The sequence below is a fragment of the Zootoca vivipara genome, chromosome 8 (genome assembly GCF_965207765.1).
Source record: "Zootoca vivipara chromosome 8, rZooViv2.hap1.1, whole genome shotgun sequence".
Lineage (NCBI taxonomy): Eukaryota > Metazoa > Chordata > Lepidosauria > Squamata > Lacertidae > Zootoca > Zootoca vivipara.
The window spans coordinates 61,662,604-61,684,991 of NC_142591.1; positions in this window are offsets into that span (position 1 = coordinate 61,662,604).

Here is a 22,388-nt window from a genome sequence, read left to right on the forward strand (position 1 = left end):
CCACGATTCAGTTAAACTGATCTACTTGGATTAACTACTTTGCTCTAATTAACCGCAAGACAACAAGATCAGTTTAAATCCAATTATTTCACCTGGAAACTTGCTTGCAATTTATGTGCAAAGGAAGAGCACTGCTGCAACCAAACGCATGTGAGGTACCTCAAATTGCAGCAGTATAAACCAAACACTCTCATCTCTCTGGTTGTGGAAAGAGGCTTCTTATAAAGGTGTGTTTGTATGTGAAATGCCTTAGACCCAGGGGACTTATGCAGCCCTCCAGGCCTCTCTATCTACTTTGTGGCCAGAAGTCTAATAAAATAATACCCAAGTCTGCAGCACATACGTGTGTTTGGAAGTGTCTGTTATTACCACGTGCCCAAAGAGCGCAGACACAAGCTTGACTCCAGAGCAAAAGCAGGTATCCTGGTTGGATATGCTCCTGGAGGTAAGGGATATAGAGTTTTAGATCCAAAGAGTGGCAGAGTAGACCCATACCATGTGGTTCATTTTGATGAACTAGGAAAGTTTGATGAACTAGGAAAGTTAAACCACTGAGCCTAGGGCTTGCTGATCAGAAGGTCGGCGGTTCGAATCCCTGTGACGGGGTGAGCTCCCGTTGCTTGGTCCAGCTCCTGCCAACCTAGCAGTTCGAAAGCACGTCAAAAATGCAAGTAGATAAATAGGAACCGCTACAGCGGGAAGGTAAACGGCGTTTCCATGTGCTGCTCTGGTTCGCCAGAAGCGGCTTTGTCATGCTGGCCACATGACCTGGAAGCTGTACGCCGGCTCCCTCGGCCAATAATGCGAGATGAGCGCGCAACCCCAGAGTCGGTCACGACTGGACCTAATGGTCAGGGGTCCCTTTACCTTTAATAATAATAATAATAATAATAATAATAATAAATTATTTGTACCCCACCCAGCCACTCTGGGGGGCTTCCAACAGAAGGTTAAAAATACATTAAGACATTAAAACTTCCCAAAACAGGGCTGCCTTCAGATGTCTTCTAAATATCATACAGTTGTTTATTTCCTTGACATCTGATGGGAAGGCGTTCCACAGGGTGGGTGCCACTACCGTGAAGGCCCTCTGCCTGGTTCCCTGTAACTTCGCTTCTCACAGTGAGGAAACCACCAGAAGGCCCTCGGCACTGGACCTCAGTGTCCAGTCTTCTTGCGAGTCTGCCCATACAATCAAACAGCTCCATACCCCTCAAGTGTCCTGATTTTTCTGGTACAGCCCTGGAATGTCAAAGCCATCATGGCTTCTGCTTTGATCCCAGGGTGCCCCGATTTCTCCTAGCCAGCATAAGGGGGGCATGGGGTGGCAGCAGCATTGGGAAGGAGGCATGTGGGCTCCTTCCCCTTGTGCCCCCCCATGGTGCCCTTCCAGGACCTTCTTGACTACAACTCCCATCAGTCCCTGGAAGAGAGGCCGGAACACACTTGCTCGTGAAGTGGAGGAGCTTAAGCCACTGTTGGCCTGGTGCAGTTTCCATAATGCACATGTGCTGCATGCGCAAGGCCCGCGGTTCATTTTATTCATTACTGTTATTATTGCTATGTACTGTATTTATTTGTGCTCTCTCTCTCTCTCTCTCTCTCTCTCTCTCTCTCTCTCTCTCTCTCTCTCTCTCTCTCTCTCTCTCTCTCTCTCCCCAGCATGGACTCAAGGCAGCTTACAGATAAATATAAGAACAGATTAAAAACACACAGGGCAGGCATGCTCTCCAACGTTTCTCAGACGAAAATGTCCATAGTTTCATCTGAGGAATGTTGAAGGGTATGCAGCTCAGAACTGTACGTGTGATTGATGATATCTTCTGGAGTATTGGAACTGATCTAAGGTCCCAGAATGGGGCTGAATGTCAAAAGCTTAAAAAGCACTTCCAAGTCAGAAACAATCTTCAAGCTCCTTGAAACTTGTAAACATTCGACATCTTATCTTTTCCAGCACAAAGAAAAAAAAATCCCTTGCTCTGTTTCAGCAGGAGATAGTCATCTATTAGAAGCATTACATATTTGTTTCCTTGTCATCTGTGTCTTCTTTGATATTATGTGATCAAGATGTTCCAGATTGCTCCCTGGCCTTGGCTGTACTTTGATTTTTGCTGTAAGACAAAATTGATTTGGTTCTCCTGATTAGTCCATGCTGTGTCAAAGAAACCAAGATGAGTCTATTTGCCAAAACCTGCAGGCCACCACGATACAAGGCCAACTGCTCTTGTGTTATCATCCCTGTCCTGACGAAAAGATGAAAAGAAGAAAAAAGCAAACTCTGTGTAGAGCCAATCAGTGCAAATCTGAACCCAGCACTATGAGTTAACATATGCCACTGTGAATTCTGAATACAAGAGCATGACAAAATACTGACCAGAGGATTGTATGAGTAAAATGCAGATCACTTGCTGTCATAATGTTGTCTTCAGGTACCAATAGGTAAAACTTCAGCAACTGCTTGGAAAGGCAGGGTAGAGACTCACTTTGGCTTACTTCCAGGAACATAAGAACTTAAATAGAGTCTGCTGGATCAGGCCAACGGCCCATCTAATCCAGCTTCCTGTTCTCAAAGAGGCCAGAACTGTAAGGGAATGTTACCAAGAAGGACCCAAATGCAACAGCACTCTCCCCGTCTGTGGTTTCCAGCAACTGATTTTCAGAAACATACTGCCCACAGAGGCAGAATATAGCCACTGTGGCTAGTAGCCACAGCCTAATCTTTTTTAAAGGCATCCAGATCACTTTACTAGGCTAGTACAATGCATGGAGATGTGTCCACTGGATGGTGCAACTGGTAAAAGGTAAAGGACCCCTGGACAGTTAGGTCCAGTCAAAGGCAACTATGGGGTTGCAGCGCTCATCCCACTTTCAGGCTGAAGGAGCCGGCGTATGACTAAACCGCTTCTGGTGCCACAGAACACTGTGACGGAAACCAGAGTGCATGGAAACGCCGTTTAACTTCCAATCACAGTGGTACCTATTTATCTACTTGCACTTTGACGTGCATTCGAACTGCTAGGTTGGCAGGAGCTGGGACCGAGCTCACCCTGTCGTGGGGATTTGAACTGCCGACCTTCTGGTCAGCAGTCCCAAGGGGCTCAGTGGATTAGACCACAGTGCCACCCACATCCCATGGTGCAACTGGACTGAAGACTCATGGCAGTACTGGTGCTTGGGCAGGAATTGGATCCCACTGCAAGTGCAAACTGGTGAGCTGTTCTCATGCCATCATAGACCCTGAACGCCTGATCCAAATGAAGCAGAGTTATTTACAAATGTATGTATTGTATCAAAGGCAGTGAATGTGGTGTCCTCCAGATGTTATTGGACTCCAACTGCCATCAGACATGAATGGTCAAGCATGGTCAGAGTTGTAGTCTAACAACATCTGGAAGAAACCCTGTTGGCTTCCCCTGAAACATATAATATCTGTTGGGTTTCCCCTAATTCAAATAGATGTCATATAGGCTAATATCAGCAGCCCAATCCAATGTATACCCCAGTGTTTCTCAACCTTTTTTGGGCCACGGCACACTTGTTCTATGAAAAAAAATCCCGCGGCACACCAACTCTGTGCCGCCCTATATTTAGTTTAGTTTGGAGGGGAGACGCGTAAAGCATGCCACTGAAGAACTGCTGCGCGGTAGCCAGGCGGACCCACCAGGCGCAGAGCCTGCGGAGCGAGCGGGGACACGTCATAAGCAGCCTGGGGGTGGCTCGCCTCAGGCCGCCCGGCCCAAAACCAGGCCTACAAGCCTGGTCCGCCGCCCGCCTGCCTACCCGCCCTCGCTCACTCGCTCCTCCCGCCTAGCCACCCGCCGTCTCCTTCTTCGCAAGCGGTACCTGCTGCTCAGGCGGGTGTCGCCGCCTCCGCTTCTGCGCCGCTCGGCCTCCCGTCAGAAAGGCGACATCTCTCTCCCTCTGTCGCACCCGCAGCAGCAGTTGGGGAAGGCCGGCGAACGTGCGCACCTCCTCGGGCGGGCTCTCTGCGCTGGGCCTGCTCAGTCGCCAGTCACTGCGCACGCTCTCGCTCGGTGTCCGTCTGCGCAGCGGCAGCAGCCTCTCCGTCGTTGTCCTCTTCCTCCCCCCCCACCCGCAATCACTCACCGGCAGGCTGGAAGCGAGCGGGGGGGGTGTGGGAGGAGGGAGGGGGAAGGCTGACCTCTCGCGAGAACAAATCACAGCCGTCGCGGGAATTTTCAAATTCTTGAGCTCTTGCTGTTGTTTCTTTTAAATTACGGCACGCACAGACCCCAGGCGGGCAGACGATAAGGGCGATTTGCATTGTCCTTTCCGGCGGGTCAGCGACGTGACAATGCAAATCGCCCTTCTCGTCGCGGCACACCAGCCAGCATCTCACGGCACAGTAGTGTGCCGCGGAACACCGGTTGAGAAACGCTGGTATACCCTACCAAATTTAATGCAGTTTACCCTCATATACATTTTCACAGGCTCACAGCTAATGTAAAGAAAACACTCAAAAATAAAATTGTAACATGATAGAGACAGTCAGTCAGATGGAGACAGTCAGCTTGTGCATCCATTGCAGTGACCAGAGGAGGAATGACTGTTGGGAGGAGAGCAGAGAGAAGAAACGCCATGGTGCATCTGCAGCAGTGGAACCAGACACCGTCATCTGCCCCAGCTGCAACAAAGTATGTCTCTCCCGCATTGGGCTCCACAGCCACAGCAGGTGCTGTAACCTTCCAAGAGTTTGACTTCACCTCAAAGGCACATTCCTCCATTGTCTCCCGACAGTAGAAGAATAAAACAATAAGGGAATCTTACAGTGCAAATTGTATGCAAATTCTGAACCAACCAGGAGCACAGCCAGGAATTACAGCTGAAGAGCCACCACAGAAAAGGCACTGCTTTGATCAGCCCATAAATATTATCCCACAAGATATAGCATAGTTGAGAGTGCTTCACAGGTTCATATGTAAGAAGGATATGCCCTACTCCTGATGTCTGTGTGTTAGGGGTGGACATCTCTGCCAGGGAGTGCATGCTTGCAGAGAGGCCCATATTCCAAGCTCGGATGTCCATGTGTCCTGAATAGGGATGTACAAGTGGGACTCAGTGTGTTCTTCTGGCATTCATTCACACTTTCATCTGGTCACCTGCAACTGATTTATTTTGAAGAATTCTTTCTTCTGGTTCATTTTCTGCTGATGCATATATATATATATATATATATATATATATATATATATATATATATGAGTAATTTTACATTTATTGTAGCTCATGGCAGACATGCATATCCTAACCACCAATAGTTATTTACAAATCTATTGCTTTCTCTGTGTGCACACTTCCAAAGTTAATTAAATTCCATAGGGGTATCTGTGTTAGTCTTTTGCAGCAAAAAAACAAGAGTCTTTTGGAACCTTAAAGACAAAGTTAATGGAGTGGTGAATGCATCTGCAATTCTGACCATGTTTATTCAGATGTAGGTCCCTTCAATTTGAACTGGGCTTACTCCCAGGCAAGCAGTGTTAGGATTGCAGCCTCACTACCTTAATTTTATGGTTTAGTATGAACTTAATCCTGCCTTATTCCCCTCACTCAGGTATTAGAGAAGGACAGCTTAGCACCCTATTGATATTTTGCTCTGTGTGTCAACGATTGTATGAACTCCTGTAGGCATGTTAAATGTTCTAAAGATGTTCTCCTTTGCTTGGCATAACTGATATAAGGCCCTTTTGTAATGCAACATTATAATAAATGCATATTTTGTATAGAAAATAGTCACGTTTGTGCATCTGCTGGAACATAACTCTCATGCTGATTTATATTTTAAACATTTGTAGTAAACATGCAAATGTTTGTAAGAAACATGATGTTGTGTTTGACAGCTTGAAATCCCCAGACTTTAACTGAGGAGCACAAATAAAGTAAACAGAGAGAGAGAGAAAGAGAGAGAGCACTTCTTTCCATGGGAGAAGAACAATAAATATTGGTGTGTTTAATTTGTTTTGAAAATTCACAATAGGAAGTTTATTAAGGCTGCAATTTAACACCTCTTTCCTGGCTTAGGAAGAAGCATCACTGAATTTAATGGGACTTACCTTTGAGTAGACATGGTTCAGATTGTGCTCATAGTGCCTAAGGGATCAGGTGCTGCAAAACAGAAGAGTTGTTCAAAATGACTTGCATTTGAGATTTCCTATGTGGACTTCTACCACATCTACCGTTCCAGGAAGAGCCAAATAAAAGCATCAGTAGACCCTGCTTTGACCTCAGTGGAGGAGGAAGGGGGGCGGTGGGGGCAGCCTGCCCCAGGTGTCATCCCTGAGGGGGTGACATTGCCACCCCGCCCACTGGGATGCTCGCTGCTCACCACAAGTAGCACCCCCCTGGGACGCTAGCCACTCAACATGGGTGACATCCCCCGGGACACTTAACGCTTGCCGCGGGTGGTGCCCCTGTGGGTGACTAGCCCCACCCCCCTGGGTGGCTAGCCCCGCCCCCACAGGTGCACAGCACCTCCGGGTGGCGGAGCAGTTAGCTCCGCCTCTGTTTGACCCTGCCAAAGGCCCAACTAGTACAGCATCTTCTTCTCACAGTAGCCAACCAGACACCTTTGAGGACTCCAGAAGCAGGGCATGACTCTCCTCACTTGCATCCCCTAGAAACTGGTACTCAGAGGCATATTGCCTCCCACAGTGCAGGGAAATCATATCCTCCATCAGTTTGTCTTCCCCCGCCCTTTCCAAGTTAGTGGCCACCACCATATATTGGGGCAGCAAATTCCACAGTTGAACTATGTGCTGTGTGAAGTAGCATCAGATAGGTACTCATGCACCAGGCTGTTTCATAGCCAGAAATTGCTAAAGGCGGGTTCTCCTGTATCTAGGCTGATTGTGTCCCTCACTGTTCCAGGCATGACAAAATATGTTGACTAGTTTCGCACAACAGCTGCACTTGAGATTCTGCTAAACAAACTCAAAATGTAGAGTGTATGTTGTGCTGGAATTTGAGCAAATCTGACATATATGATAGGCATGAAGAGCTTCATCCAATGCACATTAATGCCTTGTCAACACATCTCCCTTGAATGCCTGTAATAAAATGTCTCATTTTAATGCCAACAATAAGCTGCTTATTAGGATGGATAGGAGTGCAGGAAGCTTAAAACAAGTCAGAGAATTGGTCCACCTAGCTTCATACTCTCTATGCCCTGGGATCTTTGGGGAGGAAGAGTGGGGCATAAATTAAAAATGAATGACTTAACGATTCTCTGATGGGCAGCAGCTCTCCAGGATTTCACACTGGGGCACCCCCCCCCCTCCAGCAATACCAAGAAATGCCGGAGATTGGACCTTCTGCATTCAAAGCAGGTGCTCCACCCCTGGCCTTTCTCCATAAATACCTCCTGCCTCTGCCTGAGAATTGATAAAGACATGTGGGATATATTAGCCCTATCCAATGCTATTTTTTCTAGAAAAAGAGATGCTGGAATTCACCATGTTCTGTTATTATGGCAATGACGCCCACCTGAGAGGTGCCAGATCTGAGTTCCGGTGAGCTCCAGCTGAAGAAAAGCTCTGGTCCTATCAGGCATTAAAGGGCTTATGTCATAAAGGAAGGGCAAGAACATGTTTACTATCCAGGCCCACTTTGTTGCATCCCTACCCCCTCACTCTGCTACTGTCACAGGTGAAGGTATTGAGGAAGTAGAGTACCGTATTTTCCGACATATAAAACGACTGGGCGTATAAGACGACCCCCAACTTTTCCAGTTGAAAAAATAGAGTTCGGGATATACTCGCTGTATAAGAAATATGACCCGGTGTATAAGATGACCCCCAACTTTTGAGAAGATTTTCCTGGGTTAAAAAGTAGTCTTATATGCAGGAAAATACTCATGGCGGCTCGCTGATTATGCAGGGAGCTGACACAAGTTCAACTGGCTCTCTAGTGCAGACCTTCCCTTCCAACAAATGGAGGGTCACGGGACTGGGTGAGTACAGGACCAACTACCGTATCCTTACTTTCCCCTCACACCACCCTAATTCATAATAATATTTATTGCTTTTTTTAAAAAAGGTGCCGGTACTCACAATGAAGTTGTTACAGTAAGTGGCGCACTTTTAGCATTTGAACAAAAGGGTGCTGGTACTGAATACCACTGTGTACCCCCTTGGGGGGGGAAGCACTGAAATGTTTTTAAAAACTACTACAGTGGTGGACTTATCCCATTTTATATTTCCAAGGCTGTCTCTGCATGGTAAAGGTAAAGGTAAAGGGACCCCTGACCGTTAGGTCCAGACGCGGACGACTCTGGGGTTGTGGCGCTCATCTCGCTTTACTGGCCGAGGGAGCCGACATACAGCTTCCGGGTCATGTGGCCAGCATGACCAAGCTGCTTCTGGCAAACCAGATTAGCGCATGGAAACACAGTTTACCTTCCCGCCAGAGTGGTACCTATTTATCTACTTGCACTTTGACGTGCTTTCAAACTGCTAGGTTGGCAGGAGCGGGGACTGAGCAACAGGAGCTCACCCTGTCATGGGGATTCGAACCGCTGACCTTCTGATTGGCAAGCCCTAGGCTACAAATAGCTTTGTTTATAGTTGTTGCATGTGCTGAGGGCAAGCAGGTTCCCAGAAGTCTCTTCCAGCTCAGTACTTTCGAGAGATACATATCTATTGTATCAAACACTTTCCCTTCAAATGTTTCACATTTAGGCAGTCTCTTTCCATCGCAATGGATCTGAATTGGTTTATGACTATAATCTGCTCATGATCCAGTTTTCTCTCTCCCTTCCCCCCACAGAGCTTTGCCAGTCCTGAGCATTGATCTGTCAGAATGTGACAGCTTTATTTTGCAGAGTTACATGGAAAGTTGGACTCAGCGTTTCCACTTCCGCCCCCTCAACATTAGAAATATTAATTTCATGGGGAGGGGAAGGGAGCAGAAGAATGAAGAGGAGCCTCTACTTGAAATGAGCCAAACAGTAATTTTTTCAGCGTTAGATATATGATGATCTTGCTCTGTGAAAGAGCTTTCAGAGCAGACATACTAGCTGTGCACTATGATAACATCTCCCAGGCTTTACCTCTTTTAAACCATGAAGAAAATTTAGTTTCAACACGCTTCTCTCTCCTTTACAGTATGATTCAATGCTCCTCTTAAGTATTGACAACAAATGCTGGCATATCTATATGATCTTTAAAAGCTAACTTAGAAAGGACTAGAAGCATGAATCTCTGTAGCAAGATGTCGCTCCCATAATCCTTTGTGGAGGGCAACAGCTGGAATCCATCGACTTGGGAACATAAGTAGCATAAGCATAGGACCCAGGGGACACTGGCAGGAGTCTGCCTAAAACTGCTTAGCAATCAGAAGGATGGTTCATGGTTGGGAGAGGGGTGAGCGCCAGAGCCACTCTGGTATGCATGAAACTGGGAAGGAAGCATGGCAGATATTGTTCCCATTTTTACATTGCAGTTCTCCAGCCAAGTGATGTACACATAATTGCATCTACTAGGGTAAAGGGAGCATATAAATGCATATTGTTGTTGGCAACCATCTGTCTTGAGAGACAATGGGGTGAAGTCAAACCTCTGGAGAATCACAGTGCAAGCTGTGGCTACAGAGACCAATAGCTCATAACTGCTACCTCCCACATTGTTTTACTGCAGGGGTAGGCAACCTAAGGCCCATGGGCCGGATGTGGCCCAATCACCTTCTCAATCCGGCCCATGGATGGTCCGGGAATCAGCATGTTTTTACATGAGTAGAATGTGTCCTTTTATTTAAAATGCATCTCTGGATTATTTGTGGGGCCTGCCTGGTGTTTTTACATGAGTAGAATGTGTGCTTTTATTTAAAATGCATCTCTGGGTTATTTGTGGGGTATAGGAATTCGTTCATTTCCCCCCCAAAAATATAGTCCAGCCCACCACATGGTCTGAGGGATGGTGGACCAACCCATGGCTGAAAAAGGTTGCTGACCCCTGTTTTACTGTGTAGGCTGAACCGAAGTGACCTCTCCAGGGCACAAGACTGAGTAGTGTGCATGGAGGTCTTGAGCTCCCCATATGACAAGACTCCCCTCTCAGCCTCACAGATGTGGTCCAAAAGAAAGCAGAGCAATACATTTGGCACCAGCTTGGCTGCAGGACTTGCCAGAAGGAGGTGTACTTGGCACCATCCAACCATCTGGGGGACTCCACTCCAGATTTGTGCAGGGTTTATTCCTTGGCCTTTCTCATGAATGAGTATAGCCACAAGGCAGCAGTGGTTTAGGATCAGATTTTTCCTTCTCCTAGATGGGCTAACTTCCCACGTTGATGAACTCCATCTGCCCCTCACTTCCTTCTACAGCACGTGCAGATACTGCATTATTATCTTTTGGACTCACTATTGGCCTTGTCAATTCAATATTCCAGAGCCTGTTTTCGCATGCAAGAGAAGTGCATAACTCAACAAGGGTTTCAGACCCATCGGATACCCTCACCTAATTTAGCATGTTGTTGTTGTTTAGTCATGTCTGACTCTTCGTGACCCCATGGACCAGAGCACGCCAGGGACTCCTGTCTTCCACTGTCTCCCACAGTTTGGTCAAACTCATGTGGTAGCTTCGAGAACACTGTCCAACCATTTCGTCCTCTGTCATCCCCTTCTCCTAGTGCCCTCAATCTTTCCCAACTTCAGGGTCTTTTCCAGGGAGTCTACTCTTCTAATGAGGTGGCCAAAGTATTGGAGCCTCAGCTTCAGGATATAGCATAAAGTAGTACTGAAAAGCATACACAGATGCATTGTATTTTGGGAAATAGCCATAATGGCAAGTTACCATAATGGCAAGTTATGCGTCACAGGCATTATGCCTCTGGGTGCCAGTTGCTGGGAATTCCGGTGGGCAGAGTGCTGTTGCATGCCCAGCTTGCAAGCTTCCCAGAAGCATTGGACTTGCCCTGGTGAGAACAGGGTGCTGAACTAGATAAGCCACTGGCCTGATCTAGTAGGCTCATCTCATGCTCTTATGGAAATTCCATTAAAATATGTATATTAGGGAGCCTGCATGCTCACATGGTCCCTAGTTAAGCCAACATTTGCCTTAGTATGCCATGTGAACCACGGCCACTGGGAAAAAAAGAGAGAGTTAAATTATCTGATTCCTGTGGTGTTTCTATAACATTTGAAGGGAAGTCATCTCACTGGGTGGCCTTATTTGAGTGGCTGCTTCCTAAAACAGTATCAGGAGTTCCCAGGCAGGGCACTGCTGGTGCAGGAAATAATTAGATTAACTCTCCCACAATCTTGCTTCCTTGATGTTGTGGTTGGAGTATCCGACAAGAGCTGAGGGGAGCCAATTTTAAGTCCTCCTTTAGCCATGAAGCTCATTGGATAATTGGACCAGTCACTATCTCTTAGGCTAGCCAATCTTACAGGGAGCACTAAATGGGGTTTAGGGGAGAAGGAGTATCAACTTTGATTTGAGCTATTTGAAAGAAAAGTGGCATAAATTATAAAAAGGTAGGGGGGGTTACCTAGAAACACCTTTTTAGGGCAGGGGTGCCATGAAAAGGCCCTCTACAATGTGAACGCCCTTTGCACATTCTGTGTCCATGAGTCCATGACCACAGTGAATCCACTACCATCTAAGTAACATCCATCAATAGTTAGGTCCAAGTCAAAGAGCACACACCATCTTTGTTTTACATGCTTTAATGCATATGGCATTCTCCCTACTTCTCCCCCTTTCCCAGAATTTCAGAATTCACCTTTAGCACCACTGAAATAAGGCACGTCCTTATCTTAGTATTTCACCCTATAAGTGGGCTCTGATTCCATGGTCTAACGAAGAATAAACTTTGTGCAATGGAAGAGTTTCCCTTGCTTGTTCTTTTTATTACAGAAGAACGCTCCCTCCCCCTCAAATCAATCCTGATCCACCTTAATTGCAAAATCTCTGCAGTCATCAGGAAGCAATGAAATGATCAAGGAGTAGTAAGTTGGCTTTGCCAATAAATGAAACAAAAACAAATAATACAAATATTAAGATATGTGTGAGTCAAGATGAGCTTGTTGTCGTAACAGATGCTCTGAGAACATCTGATGCTTACAAGGGAGGAATCATGCTGAGTAATCGGTCTCATGGGAGATGAAGTAATATGTTAGAGACTAATCCCTATACAAAGTACGATAGCATTGCAGAAGTCAAGGGAATGCCTAGCCTGGATTCACAACTGTTTATGCATCATTTTAGGCTGCGTTCACATTAAACCATTTACAGCACAAAAAATGTAGTTTTTTCCCCTCTCAGTCCAGTATCATTCATGCTCAACCTCAACATGCTGCTTTCAAACTAGATTGGTTCCTAAATTCTGCTGTCCACAAAGGTGGGTGTGGTTTCTTGATACATTTTCAAAAACTTGATTAGGTCATCCACCCTGTTTCCCCTCTGCACCTGCCTCAGTGAGTGAAGAAGCGGTGGTTCCAGTATGGCTATATACTGTACTTAGACTAATAAAACTATTATTGTGGTGGTGGTGGTGCTGATGATGATAATAATGATGATGAAATAAATAATGAAATAAAGAACATAAACGGTCGTGCAACCTGACCACTTGCGTCGTGAATGTTTCAGAAGTTGCAGGCAGCCTTGGTTAGAAATCCTGCAATGCCCTCCTAGGAATAAGAATTCTGGGAGTTTGAGGTCTAAAATGTGTGAGAAATAGGAGGCTTCTTATTGCCAGCCTGGGCTTTTGCCTCAAGCATAATAAATATTAACTTCCTTTTTTATGTGCTCCAACCTTTTTCATTCTTGTTTAATTATTTATCCAGCTTTTCCTAGTGTTTCACTTTCTGCTTATTTCATTCCTGTGATGTGTGTAAAGAAAATAAAACCTTTTTTAAAAATAAATAAATACCTTTCTTTTTAAAAGGTGTCAAAATGTCAAAATGACATTATTACTCTTTTGGAGCCTGCATTTTTTTTCTTTTATCCACCTCCTGTTTTCCTATTTTCAACCGAGATTACACTGTCATTCAATTTGAGAAAAGTGATAGACCAGCTGTTATTAGAAATATGAAGATGCATGTTTAAGTAGTTAAAGATATGCATATCTAACATCTCCTTGAGTTGAAGAAAGTGTCACCTGTTGTTTGCTGAATTGCATCCAGGGATTTTAGGCACAGGTTGGAGCTTCCAGAAATGGGCATTCAGCAATGTACATAAGGGCAGTAGAGATATTTAAGAACTGGGGGGGGGGGAGAACAAGGTTTGTAATGTATCAATGGACTTTGCCCTCCCTTTCCTCCCCCGGCACACCACCCACACCTCTCCCAAATCAACCCTGCTCATGTCTTGGCTCTTTGCACCAGCATTGCTCTAGTTTCTGGCGAATTGCAATACTGTTTCTAACCAAACATGAGTTTGACCAAACTGCGGGAGGCAGTGGAAGACAGGAGTGCCTGGTGTGCTATGGTCCATGGGGGTCACGAAGAGTCGGACACGACTAAACGACTAAACAACAACACTATGCATGTTTACTCAGTTATAAGTACAAAGACAGTAAGTTCAATTGTCCTTTCTCCAAGTAAGTATGCATAGGATTGCAGCCTTGGGGTGCACTGGACAATGAGGTATTTACCATGAAACACACATAGGACTAGGCTGCACAAGACACTTGTTTTCTGCGTAGAATGGTTGCCATTCCTAAAAGTGCATGGATTTCTAAGTCCATAGGGGAAGGGCATCACATCCCACACACTGCCTCTTCACCAATCTGTTCACACTATGATTATCCATCTGTTTAGTCTGAATAACTCTCCAGTTGCTTCTGTATTTGCAAACAGATGCAAGTAGGAGGTTGACTGAAAGCTTCTAAGACTCAAATTCGGGAATACGAGACACATTTGCAAACATACCTGCACACAGCATAGTCTTATCTATATTGTTTGATTTGCAAATCAGCTGCATTTAAAATGAAGCCCAGGAGTGATGCTTAGGCATGTTAATACATGTCTTATTTTCCTTATTATAAATTGCTGTTGTTTTACTAGATGTAACTATTATGGTTAACACTATGCTGCGAACTACATTGCTACTTTGATTTGCATTTGGGGGAAAATGCATGCCTTTAATATTTTTTCTAAGTTTTGAACCACTAAATATATTCTTCTGTAGAATATTTAGAGAGAGAAGGGGGGGGGGAGACTAGAAATGTCACAGTTATTTTGGAGACCCAAAAGTTCATTCAGTACAAATACATTTTGGCAAAATACACCAGGATTAACTTATTTACTAACGGCTGTATGCACTGCTGGTAAGACCCACCATGGTAGACCCATTGAAATTAATGGATATGGCTAACTTGGGTTAATTGATTTGAATGGGACTTCTACTTGGTTGGAGACGATGCTAAAATGTTTATACTCTGTCCCTTCCATGGAGCCTTCAAGGCAGTTTGCAGTCACGAATTAAATACGAAACACAATCTAAACCATCAGAAAATGATCAAATAAAAAGAGAGAGCTAAGAACTAGGGCCAGGGATCAAAACACTTCTACAAAGGACTGAGACTGTCTGAGACAGAAGCCACCTGTCTACTCAGAAGTAAATCCTACTGAGTTCAATGACAAACAAAGGAAGCAGTCTTAGATCATCGTCCATCTAGGTAAGAATTGTCTGCACTGAATGGCAGTATCTTTCCAGTGTGTGAGACAGGAAATCTTACCCAGGCCCACCTGGCAATGCTGGAAGCCCCCAAGGCAGTGGCCCAATGGCCACCCTACCCTTCCCACTGCACTGCCTCTGCCACTGGTGGAGAATCAGCACTAGCATCAGGGCCAATTTCCAGTGAGATCTCACAAGACCTAACTGAAATCTCACAAGTTATTGTCAGAAATTGGTCCCGATTCCACTGCCACTTCTCCATTGCTGGCGGGGGCAGCGGGAGGGGGCACAGCATGGAGGAGGTGGTGGCAAGGTGGGGCAGCACTTCCTGTTTTGCCTCAAGTGGTGAAACAGGACACGCCGGCCCTATGTGAGTATATATTTGCAGCTGAAAGTTCCTTGTGAAGAAGGATCGGTTGTTAAGCCACTCTGCTAATTGTAGCTCTGTGAGAGGAATAGGGTCTACTTATAATTCTCAACATCAGGGATGCCAACAAGAATAAAATATGGGGGGGGGGAATTGATCACAAGATGGAGCACATGCACACCACTTGAATGGCAATGCCCCCAAAATTGGGGGGGGGCAGCCCCTCAAATATTTTATTGGGATGGATGAAGAGACCTTGACCTCCAGGAACTGGCTCCTATGCTCAGTACCCTTAATAAAATAGAACTTCCAAGATTTGGGGAAAGCCATAACTGTTTAAAGTGGTATGATACTGCTTTAAATGTATAGCGTGTGTGGGTTCTGAGAGTTGTTAAAGAAGCCCCATTCCCCTCCCAGAGCTACAATTAGCAGAGTGGCTTAACAATCAATCTCTTCACAGGGAACTATGGGAATGTGAAGGAGGCCTCCCGTAACATGTCTCAGCACCCTTCGCAAACTACAGCTCCCTGAATTCTTTGTTTTTTTTGGGGGGGGGAGGCTGAGTGTTTCAAGTTGTTTCATAGTGCTTTAAATGTATTGTGTGAATGTGGCCTTAGCCTGTCCTGGTAAACCAGTTTGCTAGTAAGATCAATCCTGGGTTAAACAGACAAAGTGATTTAATAGAATTCCAGATTCTTTAATAGAATTCCAGATTCTTTAAGTGCTTCCTTGCATTTCAGTGGAGCATATATAGTCCTATGGCATTGTTGTTTAAAGGCTGCATGATCTTTCTAAATTCAACCTGAAGAACGCCCTCCTGTTTCACCGTCAAATCAGAGTTTCACGCACTCAAGCAAAACAGGCCCATGCATTTTAATTAAACATGTCATAGTGCTGTTCTAGGTAGAGCATCAACAGGACACCCCCTCCATCTCAGGGAGAGCAGTGGGGTAAGCTTCAAAGCAGCACATACCCCGCTGAGCTTAAAAGCAGGGCCCAACGTATTTTCGAGCTGTGTGAAGATACTTTTACCAAGCACGGACACATTAAAAAGAATCCCTCCAAGAACTTACAGCCCTAAATTTTTCATGACTTCATATCCACATTGTATAATAGTAGCAAACATTCCATGCTGAGGCTGGGAAACGCTGCAGAAGCTCAATTTTAGATAGCAAACAACGAGGTAATGAGGCAGAGTCTAAAACAAGGCAAGCCCATTGGAATGAAGTAGGAAGCCATCAAGGACTATTTGAGAAGAAGATGGGGATATCAGTTCAGGCGCTGAACAAATAAAACAAAGTAAAAGTCCCAATTGTAATAAGGTAATATGATTTCTAAAACCATGCAAGCAAAGTTGTCCCAAGACATTGGTTCCAATTCTTTCACTTCATTCATTAATTACATTTTAAATATAGGTTTACACCTTAGGCAAACATATATGTAAAAAAAAAGCCATGTGGGCTAAAGCACAACTTTGGCCCAGTATACCCGAAGGAGCGTCTCCACCCCCATCATTCACTGAGGTCCAGCTCTGAGGGCCTTTTGGCAGTTCCCTCCCTGTGAGAAGTGAGGTTACAGGGAACCAGGCAGAGGGCCTTCTCAGTAGTGGTGCTTGCCCTGTGGAACGCCCTCCCATCAGATGTCAAGGAAATAAACATCTGGGAAGGCATCTGAAGGCAGCCCTGTTTAGGGAAGTTTTTAATGTTTGATGTTCTGTCGTGCTTTTAATTCTGTTGGGAGGCGGGGTATAAATAATTTATTATTATTATTATTATTATTATTATTATTATTATTATTATTATATACCACCACCTTCACAGTTCTGGCAATCATCTGATCATCAGGTCTTGCAAAGTGCTTTGCAGGGAACTTTGCAAGACCAGCTCTTCAGGCACCCTGGTGGTTGATGGTACCTGTAAAACTTTTTTCAGCTGAGCCAGAACTTTAGCTACTCCACACCTGACATCACATCAGGTGCAGGGCAGGTGGGAGTGACTTTGTCCAAAGGGCTCCACTAAAGGTCCCCCACCCTTTTAAGAAATTTTGAAATTCTTAATCACCCCAGTGTTCCTATCCATGCCCACCAGGTACAGGTCAGAGACAACGTGGTCCTTTAGTCACTTTTTCATTTCTGCTGAACGGAAGCTATTGTATTTGGAAGATCATACAATTGTAGAGTTGGAAGGGACACCAAGGGTCACCTAACCCAACACCCTGCAATGCAAGAATCTCAACTAAAGCATCCATCACAGATGGCCATCCAACCTCGGCTTAAAAACCTCCAAGGAAGGAGAGTCCATTCCACTGTCGAACAGCTCTTCCTAATCATACCTGCCAAGTTATCCCTTTTTTACAGGGATTTTCCCTTATGCTGAATAGGCTTCCTCGCGAGAAAAGTGAAAACTTGGCAGCTATGTTCCTAATGTTTAGTTGGAATCTTCTTTCTAGTAACTTGAAGCCATTGCTTCAGGTTCTACTCTGCAGAGCAGGAGATGCCAAGCACAAGCAAATTCCCCTGCATAAAATATACTTTCGGGACGGCCATTTCATTCTTTCTATTTTATAATCCCATACCCTGACGTCCCAACTTCTGCCCACACTGGCTCTGTTATCACTGCTGGAAAGACCAAATGTTCTTTGCAGGCTGATGAAAACAGATGGATGTTCTTTGTTGCCGCATTAGGTTCATATTGTTGAAAACACTATTGTTAAGCGGGGGTGAGGGTGGGCAGAAACCTGGCAATTATCTTTGTCTCATCGAAGGATTAATCACAGACTCCACTAGGAAATGAGGGGAGAAAGAGCAAAAGCAATACTTTGTTTTGGGCCAAAGTAGAATTGGAATGGTAGGGCAGGTGTTGGGGAAACGGTTAAAGAAAATGACCCTCTTTTCTGCTTCCTCTTCAATATTTTGACATGGTGGCATTCAGACTTTTTAACGTTCACAGTACCCTTTCCACATTGATTTACATACCCAAGAATCTTTTTTTTCCACATGGGCCAATGATCCCTTGTAAGCAGTGGTTCAGGTAGCTAATTTTATATGATCTTATGGGCCTTGACTTCTTTTGGATGCTAATGTGCAGAGGTGGTGGCTGGGTGTGGTGGAGCTGCTAGTCTAGCTTCTCTTTGGGTGGGTGACTGTTGCTTATTGGGAGGGAGTGGGAGAGAAGGCAGGGCAAGGTATCAGGGAGGTTGGCGCAGCACAGATGCACCAGCAGAACCACTCTAGCAGGTGAGGCCCTTTATGGGCAAAGTGCACAGTCCTGCCAAGATTCGGAACCCTACATAAGTAGGAAGACAATGAGATAACCAGAACAGGTGGGGGCCATACATCCTGTCTCCCAGCAGACAAGCAACTGTGACAGCAGAGACCCTTTCTGAATCAAGATAATACACTTCAGGTACTAAGTACATCTGTATTGCTTTGGTGTCTACTGTTGCTTTTTCAAGGGAGGAGGAGGGGGAGGGGAGGGGAGGGGGGAAGGAGGAGGAGGAGGACCTCCTAGGTGTTGGCCACATGACCTCCTAGGTGTCCCACCAGATCTAGGTTCCACCAGCCTTCATGTTACTCCAGCACTCCTGTTGGTGTGTCTTCATTGCACCAACGTCCCCACCACCTTGCCTCTCTCCCTCTTGGCAAACAACATTGACTCACCTGCCAGGAAGCTGGCGTGACCTACTGGCATGCATCAAAATGTGCAGATGGTCAATACCCTGAACCAACCAAACAGTCACAAAATAGTAAACAAGCTTTTGAGTTCTCCAGAATTCTTCGTCAGCCTGGATGTTAACTAAAACACCATTGATTTTCTTCCCAGGTGCCCACAAGAATATAGCAGCTGGAAATTGGATAATATATGGTCCACCTCATGGGTCAAGTTGGAAAATCTTTCCAAAAGGAAGGCTGGGATGCTGGAAGCAGGGGTGGTGGTGGAATCCAACATAGCATCAAGTCTCTCCTTGTACACTGCAATGTTTGCCTCCTCTCTCCTTCCCATGTGCCCCCTAAATCTCTTCTAGGGTGTAGTATTATATGGACAATGTATTCCTATGATTTAATCTGATCAGCTGTGTCAATGATCGGTGAAGCTCGACCAAGGTGCACTTGATTAGCAGTTGTAGCTTAGAGCAGTGTTTCCCAACCTTGTGCCTCCAGATGTTTTTGGACTACAATTCCCATCATTCCTGACCACTGGTCTTGCTAGCTAGGGATGATGGGAGTTGTAGTCCAAAAACATCTGGAGGCACAAGGTTGGGAAACACTGGCTTAGAGAGTTGGCTGGGTCAGACTGAATGATCTTGGGATACCTTTGTCTGTAGCAGAGATGCTTCCCCATTCTGTGAGAGGGAAGGGTCACGTAAAGTGATGCAGAAACCATTTGACTTCCCCCTTTGTCAATCCCACTGGCAGACTCCTGTCAGTGCCTTTGATGTAGAATTCCAGCATAGCTGCCAAGTTATCCCTTTTTTACAGGGATTTTCCCTTATGCTGAATAGGCTTCCTCGCGAGAAAAGGGAAAACTTGGCAGCTATGAATTCCAGCCTTAACACAGGACTGTTAAGAGTTTTATCTCTCATCTTTCGTTCCCTGCAGATCCCAGGAATTGCATATCTGCATACCCCTACCATTTCCCACTCTTCCTGTTTTCCTGTTTAGAAGATGCTTTGAGGTGTAGAGAGAGGATGCCAGGACTAGTAAATCTGGTTTTCCTACATGTAGTGAAGTAGATAAATGAGTTGTTTACTGCTACAAAGTGTTTGTCCTATTTGTGATTGGCTGGTTTGAATCATGGCGGGAAAGCCCTGTATGGGGAAGAGTAAGAGAATTCATTCTATTCTATTCTCTCTCTCTCTCTCTCTCTCTCTCTCTCTCTCTCTCTCTCTCTCGGCTTTGCTGGCAAGGCTCCTATGTATGTGTGTTTCTTTCTTTGCACTCTGTACATGTGGTGACACTACACTAGGGATTTCCCCAATCCTCTGGAGCAGATTTGGGGAGCGCACATGGTGAGAGAAGCGGAGGGGAGTCCTTTGTGGAAGCAAACATCCCTGCTCATTTCACTCTATAGGCCGAGGGAGACGGTGTTTGTCCGCAGACAGCTTCCACGTCATGTGGCCAGCATGACTAAGCCACTTTCTGGCAAAACCAGAGCAGCGCACGGAGACACCGTTTACCTTCCAGCCAGAGTGGTACCTATTTATCTTGCGCTTTGATGTGCTTTCGAACTGCTAGGTGGGCAGGAGCTGGGACCAAACAATGGGAGCTCACCCCATCACGGGGATTCGAACCGCCAACCTTCTCATCGGCAAGCCCTAGGCTCTGTGGTTTACACCACAGTGCCACCCGCGATTAACACTTCTTAAAAAGAAGTCCTGCTTGGCTGCCAGCCTACTTTGGTGTGCAGGGTTTCAGACCATGTTACTTGCCCTAGCCTCAAGAGCCAGTCATCAGATGAGTTTTGGATGCCGAGTCACTTTAATTCTGTCTGCAATCCCCTCAAAATAAATTGAAGTACTTGTGGGTAGAGATGAGGGAGAAATTTCATTCAACTCACGTTGAAAGGCAAACCTACAAAATTCATATCTTTCTGAGACAATGCGTGAATCCAGCCATCTTTCAAAATTTACACTTCTCTAAATTTTGCAATGCACATAAATGCACTAAAAGACATTGGTCTCTGTGTGCAGGCTGATAGTACTAAAGGTCTTGATCAATGGGAATTCAAGGGTTTCTCTTTTCAGTTGCCCTTTGAAGTTCTTTGCTCCAGGATGGGCACTCTAAGGTCAATTACAGAGAGCCCTGGGAGGATGTAATTTCCCTTCCCAGCTTCTGAAGGTTGCCGTTTCTGAATTTAGGTCTGTGTCCATTTATTATTTTGCATAGAGATTGGCTTGCAGGTCCTATGTAGAATGCAATGGTAGCTGATGAGGAAAGAGGAAGGTTCAGCTCCCCTCACGTGCACAGACACACTAACAAACAAAATGGTTCCCATATAACCACGATCACATCTAGCTTGGTTGCTTGCATTAAAATAGTCTCCAAGATATGGTATGTAGGTTGTTCATCATTTTCCAGAGTGGCTGTTTGGAAAGTCAAGAAGATGATGAATTGTTTATCCATCTCATAATTCCCCCTCTTCTGTTGATTGTCCACTCCTTCTCCTCACTTCTTCCTCCCGCCCAAACTTGAACCATAGGTGAAACTCAGTTGTATGAAACTAATAAGCAAGAGTACTTTTCTTCCTTGCTTCCATTCATATTCTGGTGCAGTACTAATTATAGTGCTTAGGCCTTGCAAATTTGTGTCAGCATAATAGCTCATAAAGTTTTCAATTAAAATGGTGCTAATTGATAACTAAATTAAAAGAGCTTTTCACTCTTGTGCATTCTCTCCTTAACCCATTCTGTTTTGCCTGGCTCCAGTGGAAACACTGGTGCAGAATTAACTTGGGTACTGTACACCAACATTAAGCAGTTCTGTGCAGATGAATAAGACAGAAACATCTGCCTCCTTTAACAGAGCATTTGTATACTTTATCCTACATTAGCAACTTGTTTAGGGATGGTAATTGGTGCAATCCATTAACACGTAACAAATGAAAAGGGTGTTTTTTTAAATCTGTTATATACTCTGTAACTAAGTCTTTCACTGCTGACAAGTTCCTAAACATATTTCCATCATTGTTATTCTTTACATAATGTGTTTCTATACTGCTTTTCATCCATGAGCGACAAGCATTAATTCATCTTGTATTTTTATATTCTTGGAACCCACCTTGGGACAATAAGGTGAAGGGCAGGTGAGGATGATGTTGTAAATGTAACTTTCCAAAAAGAATTGAATGATTTCCCTGAGATATTAAGTCCACAGGAGGTTAACTTAAATAGCTTCAGAATATCACCTGCAGCTGGATTGCTGCTATGATGCTATTGCTCCTAGACAGCACACTGTCTACTCAGAAGTAAGTCCTATTGAATTCTTTAGCACTGGGAGTGCTTATTCCAAAGTATGTGGGATTAAAGTAGCAACGCCAGAGTGATTAATTTTTTTTACATTGTTTTTTGGGTTGCTGAATTTTGGGCAGGTGGGGTGTGTGTGTGTGTAAGATTTACTTATTACTTATTAAATGTTAACGTGCTTTTTCAGGCACAGGGGGAAATTGCACAAGATCACGGCATGCAAAATGACTGTCATTCTCTCGTGAGAAAAAATGGGTGTCCTAGTTTTTCCGGGATGCTTGCAGGGTATGTGCCACTACATCTCCCTTTCCCTCAGTCTAGGAAGTTGTCATACTGTGCCAGACCATTGGTCCATCTACCTCAGTACAGTACAAGCTCTCCGGGGTTACAGTCCAGGGGTTTTTCTGAGCCCTATCTGGAGCTATCAGG